Source organism: Carcharodon carcharias, chromosome 10 (genome assembly GCF_017639515.1).
Source record: "Carcharodon carcharias isolate sCarCar2 chromosome 10, sCarCar2.pri, whole genome shotgun sequence".
NCBI lineage: Eukaryota > Metazoa > Chordata > Chondrichthyes > Lamniformes > Lamnidae > Carcharodon > Carcharodon carcharias.
In genome coordinates this window covers 166,025,337-166,031,336 of record NC_054476.1, presented here as the reverse complement: position 1 = coordinate 166,031,336, position 6,000 = coordinate 166,025,337, and the positions used below count along the sequence as shown (strand labels likewise).

At 42.4% G+C, this 6,000-nt stretch overlaps 1 protein-coding gene across 1 annotated transcript in view; it reads left to right on the top strand.

The window, feature by feature from the left end:
* Window positions 1-283: 283 nt before the first annotated feature.
* The window catches only part of zgc:174895 (uncharacterized protein LOC100126024 homolog), a 31,120-nt gene continuing 25,403 nt past the window's right edge, over window positions 284-6,000 (top strand). Inside the window, exons 1-2 of the mRNA XM_041198244.1 lie at window positions 284-421; window positions 2,181-2,295. The gene's annotated coding sequence lies outside the window, so the exon portion shown is untranslated. The remainder of the gene's footprint in view (window positions 422-2,180; window positions 2,296-6,000) is intronic.

Sequence of the window (6,000 nt, the reverse complement as noted above, 5' to 3'; positions counted from 1 at the left end):
CAGGGGGTCTGGCTGCCTTATAACCTTTCCACATCTCATTCATACAGCTATCGGAGGAGTGGTCAGCTCTGTCACTGCTGGTTCTTCCTATAGGTTTGGAGGTTGTTCTGGCACCTGAGTGTGTTTTCATCATTTTCTTCCATTCTTTCATGTGGAGCCGCATTTGGTCAGTTCAGCTATTGCGTTGGTCGGTAGTTGCTACCCCAACTCATTTCTTGCAGCGTAGTCAAAATTATGCTCATCTCCTTGTCATTTCTTTTGTTTCTTCCGAAGTTATGTGAGTCATGGCGATGTATGTGGAAGTTGATGTTTTAAAAATGGAACCCTCGTTCCCACTTGTTTCACAATTTTTGATTACTTTCTTCTTTACCAGTGGTTTATCGAGTCTGTGAATTTTTCATTCAACTCAGCAACAATTCTGGTAAGTTGAGTTGTCTTTGTTTCAGAGTTATCTGTGGAACTCTTGTATAAATATGGTGACTTCAGCTGGGCATTCAGTTCTGTTTAGAATCTTCCTTCCATGGTCACAGACAGCTCCTTGGGTTCTTGCAATTCATTCATTATGTCATCAATCTGTTTTGTAGAATTTCAACGATCTATTTTCAAAGTCTGAAGTTCCTCTTCCATATGTGTATCTTAGCCTTCATGCTGTTGAGGGAATGAAGTTCAAGAAGTTGATCAGTTTTGGTTGTTAATTCTGCTTTTAAGCAACTATTCTGATGTATCAGCAATTCTTTCTCCTGTCCCAGGCATTTTGAACAATGTTTATTAGAGACTCCTGATGCTTGAAGCTCATCAAGTTTTAATTGTAGGTCTATTTTTGTTGAACTTGCTTCTACAAGTTCATCACTTAAGTATTTCAATTCCTCTTTCAAGTGTTGCACTTCCTGTAAGTGACATTCCAGTGTTCTCATCAGTTCTCGTTTTTCCTTTACCAACTCATCTTTCGTACATGATAGTTGGTTCCCTATGCTGATCAGTTTTTCTTTAGCAGAGCGTAATTCCTCCTTACTATCATTCAAGCTCACATTCTGTAATCGTGCTTCTGCCAATTGTTTCTGCCTGGGACAGGAGAAAGAATTCAGAGTTGTTATTTCCTCCTGGTACCTTTGTCACACTTCAGAACATTGTTCAGATCTCAAACAGTTTGGTTCATTGAAGGCTTTAGTTTATGGTGCATTTTCAAAGGTATATATTCAGCTTGAATTCTGTGTTTCAGCCCTTCCAATTCAGCTTTGATGCAAATATTTTCCAATCTTATTTCATTTTGCTTTTGCATGGTTTGTGTATTTTGAACTTCACCAGATAGTTTTTCTTCATTTAGTCAACTGCTCGCTCTGCACTGCAACCTGCTGTTGCCATTCGGATAATGTGTCGGGGTTTCCATAAAGCTATATTTTTGGACTTCGGGAAAGTTCTTTGCCTCTCCAGTGCCATTGTGTGGTTTCCTTGTGTCTTTTGTCCATTCGTAGCTTTACTGTGGGTGTTCTATGCCTCCTCTTAAGCTCTGCGTGCTCCACAACTAGGAGGTTAAAATGTTCATCAAAGTCTTTTAATATTTCATTGAAGCTGGTTGAGGGTTCATCAACACTGCATTAGGGTTACTTCACCCACAAGTTCACCAAACCAGTATAAAAAGGTATTAATCTGGACTTATTCTGATTTTCTACTTAGACCTGATATACTCTGGTAGTTTTGAATTTCTCTTCACCAGGTTACCCAAATTTTCATTAGGTTTGGCCCTTGAATAAGTCTGGATGAGTGGAATTCTGATCCATGATTAAAAATTTAGAAGTGTAGGTTCTGCTTTAAGAGCTTTCTGAATTTCAAGATGGCATCACTGTTCACCTGGAGACAAGATGATTTCTTGCACTTGCCAGTTTTGGGGGGCTCCACTACTATAATGATCGTGTTCAGTTTGAAAAAAACGCATTCAACAATGGCTGCCTGGACCAACAGCCTGCAGAGCTCTCTTGCTCAGCGTTTAAGTTTGAAGTTGTGAATTTGTCGAATCCTGGCTTTTGCTTGACTTTCAGAGTTTGCCTGAATTTAGAACTCGTGGCTCTCCCAGGTTACTTAATGAATTTTTTTTTTTTAAATCAGAGTGAGCTCAAGGGATTGGGTTTTCGTGATGGTTTTTTTTTTTCAAACTGTACCTTCTGACTTTCAATTATTTCAAGGTTTCTCAGGACTTGCTGTAGCCTGGAGTTTTCAAAGACTTAGCTCACCGCTGCTGACTTTGTAGTCTGGAATTTGAAGCTGGGCTTCCAAAGAGCAATGAAGTCTTCTGTTGCAGTAAGTAATTTTACATTTCTACCGGAAGCTTCCAAGCCTTTGTTTGGAGCTTTCTGTGCGCAATATTTCCTCTGTACCTCTGGCTCTTTTCAGGTCAAGAAGCTTTCTTGAATTTTTCTCAGTCTTCTAGCATTTCAGTTTTTCTCTGCATATTCTGTGAGGTCTTGGGTTTTTCCACGAGCTGCCACCATGTTGTAGGATATTGGTTACAACTCGGTAGGTCTGAAGAAGTCTACGTAATCATACACAGGTCAACTGCAAGTCTTTATTGACTCTTAGAACTATTTACAGTAAAGGGTACAAGCTTGCAGCTGTCTCCATTCTTGCCGGTACACACGGTTCTGTCCAACGCTAGGCTGACCCTGAGTGTAGAGGTCATGTGCTCTCTTATCTCATTGTGGGGCAGTACAGTACTCAGCCCCACGTTAACCCTATATATGCCAGACCCTTATACTACAGATGGTAATTTCTAGTCCTGCTGGAAATTGTTTATCTTAACAGCTCCTATCTGCAAGTAAGTAAGGGCAAGTAAGGTAAGCTCTTCTGTAAGGGTTAGCGACAGCAGGACAGTAAAGTTCCCAGTATAATAACCCCCACCTCCACAGACAGGTAGCACACTCACAGCCCCTCCCGTGGCAGCCTCTTCCCTGCTGCAAGCTCTCTCTCTCTCCCCAGCCTCCAATCCTCCACAGTTAGACAGCCACCCTTTTGCAGCCTCTCCCCAGCAACTTCTCCCCTTGACACCTCTTCTTCCACTGTAGTCACCTGTACCCATTCCCACACCCACCATGGACAGACAACCACTATGTTGCAGCCTCTCCACCACTGTATCAGCCTCTCACCTGGCAGCATTGCCCCCAATAGCCTTTCCCCCCCACTCAACCTCCACCTCCCCCAGCAGACTTGCCGCCATTGCTCTGGTCCTCTGGAAACCCCAATGGATCGCTGCTCGCCCAAACGCGGACTGTTTGTCTCCTGTGTTTGTTGCTGATAGGCTCACTAGCGAACATATCAGCAGCAAACACGGGTGTTAAACAGCCTGTGATTGGATGAGCAGCTTCTTAAAAAATTGTCACTTCCACTTGTACTCAAGTGTTTTTTGGCAGGTTGGCAGGTTTGCATTTGGCAGGCATTTGGCGAGCTGGATAGAAACCCTTGTTGGGTCAGACTCTGGCCTGTGGGCTGTATGTTGGACAACCTTGTACTACACAGTTGCCCTCTCAGAAGAGTGTCCTGCGGTGCTAGATTTTCCTCCTGAGCTCACACAGTAGGACCTCTGCCCTCCATTGAAAAGTGATGAGTTTCAGTTCATTCAGAATTCATAAATCAGCAGAGTCTCTGGATGATCTTTTTTCTTTTATCTCCCAATGAACGCCTTGTAGTTGCTTGCTTCTAAACGGATGCTGCAACTCTTTAACTGGTTGCAGGAAGCTCATGTCTACCGATATTGTGCAATGCGATGCAGAGCACTGTGCAAGTGAGATTTTGCACAGATCACCCAAATACCGAAACTCACCCATAATATCTTGTATTAGTAATAGAATCAGAAATGCTATGCTTAGACCTAGAATACCATGAATAGTTTTGGTCCCCTTATCTAAAGAAAGATATACTGGCATTGGAGGCAGTCCAGAGAAGGTTCACTAGGTTGATCCCGGGTATGGAAGGACTTTCTTATGAGAGGTTGAGTAGGTTAGGCCTGTGCTCATTGGAGTTTAGAAGAATGAGAGGTGATCTTATTGAAACATACATTCTTAGGAGGCTTGACAGGTTAGATGCTGAGAGATTGTTTCCCCTTGAGGGTAGGTCTAGGACCAGAAGGCATAATCTGAGTAAGGGGTCGCCCATTTAAAACAGAGATGAGGAGGAATTTCTTCTCTGAGGGTAGTTAATCTGTGGAATTCTTTGCCGCAGAGGGCTGTAGAGGCTGGGTTGTTAAGTATGTTCAAGGTTGAGATTGACAGATTTTTAATCAGTAAAGGAATCAAGGGTTATGGGGAAATGGCAGGAAAGTGGGGTTGAAGATTATCAGATCAGCCATGATCTCATTGGACGGCGGAGCAGACTCGATGGGCCGAATGGACTATATCTGCTCCTACATCTTATGGTCTATGATCCTAATCTGTTGAAATTATAGGTTCACTAACAGCAATCGCTATTGTGCATTCAGACAATGACACTTCTCCAGAATGTCACACAGATGCCCAATGATCCACAACCTTGAGTTTGCAAGCTACTGGTCAACATGGCTTGAAATTGTAAAAGTTTGTTTATTAGGTACTTTGACCCAATGGCAGTACTTCACAGGTTAATAATATATGAGGCAGAGCTGAACAAAGTCCAGGAACAAAAGGTCTGAAAAACTCTGAAAAAAGAAGCTTGAAGTAACCACCAATTTGTAAATCAAACTTTCCGTGGGGGTAAGTTTCTAAAAGTGGAGAAATACGAATTGAGGTAGAAGCGACAGTCAGAGAGGTAAATCATTTTCATCGTTTTATCCATTCGAGAAGGGGATTTTAAAGCAATAAATAATGGGCTGAAAAGTAGATCATTGTCAACCAAAAATAGAATCTGCTTTTCAGCAATGTTTGGTTTCAATAAGGGTAAAGGCAGCATTGTTCTCGCGTTGTGTTTTTGAATTAAATTCTGCAATTATCGTACAGGGTAAATATCCCCTCTGAGCACTGCCTGCAAGTTCTGGAAAGTTTCTCCTCTGGGAATTCAGTACTGCCCATGAAGAAATGGTTTTTGTGCCATTTCCAGACATTTTGACATTGTGCGTTCGAGGTTTTATCCAGCAAGACTGTTATTTATTTTAAATTGCCCGTTTGAATTGATAGTTTAATGGAAGCAATACAGTAGATACCCAGTAAAGACATCAGAAAAAGTTTGGGCTTGTCCATTGAACTGTACGTTTAGCTTTTTGCTAAGTATTAATTGCTACCAAACAACCTCACCAGTGCTGAAGATTTACTTTTACAAGGGTGGAGTCTCATTCCTTCAGATTTTAATTATTGTTGGAGATGTAAAAAAAATTAAAAATTTTTAAGGATTCTTCTTTTTAACCTCTCTCAATCCCACCTTTCTTTCCCTCTTGTTACTTCACTTTCTGTACATTATCTTACATTGAATTAAATATTCTAACTTACACTTCAGGGGCTGACTTATTAGTCCCCAATAGAGCCAGACACGGCAGACTGGCAGGCTCATAAACTCAAGCCACTGGTCAGCATATCAGTTCTATGGCACCATTCTGCCCTGAGCCACTTTCCTGGAGGTGGAATCGGGACGGAAGGGCTACCTGTCTACAAATGGTGGGGAGCCAATTCAGCGAGTTAATGGCCTTCTCAGCTTCTCAGGCCTATTGTCAGAGGCTGACTGGAATTTTCCAAACTGCCTCCAAGTCCCTTGAGGTGTTGGGAAACAGTGTAGTTACCTGGAGGCAGCCTCCCGACGGCTGGGGGAGCTGGCACTACAGGCAGGCTTCTGCTGTAGTTGCAGGCTGCCTTGTAGAGGGATTCAGATTGGCCAGTTCAAAAGCTCACAACAGGAATAAAAAGCTACTGACCTGCCTCCAGTCTCCTGGGTGATAAGTTTCAAAGTTCCACCACCGGAAATACAAACGTAGCCTGTTGACTAATTCAAGTCACTCACCTTGTAACACTGAGGGGTTTTGCAAGTTCACTAAAACTATTTGAGAGTTGG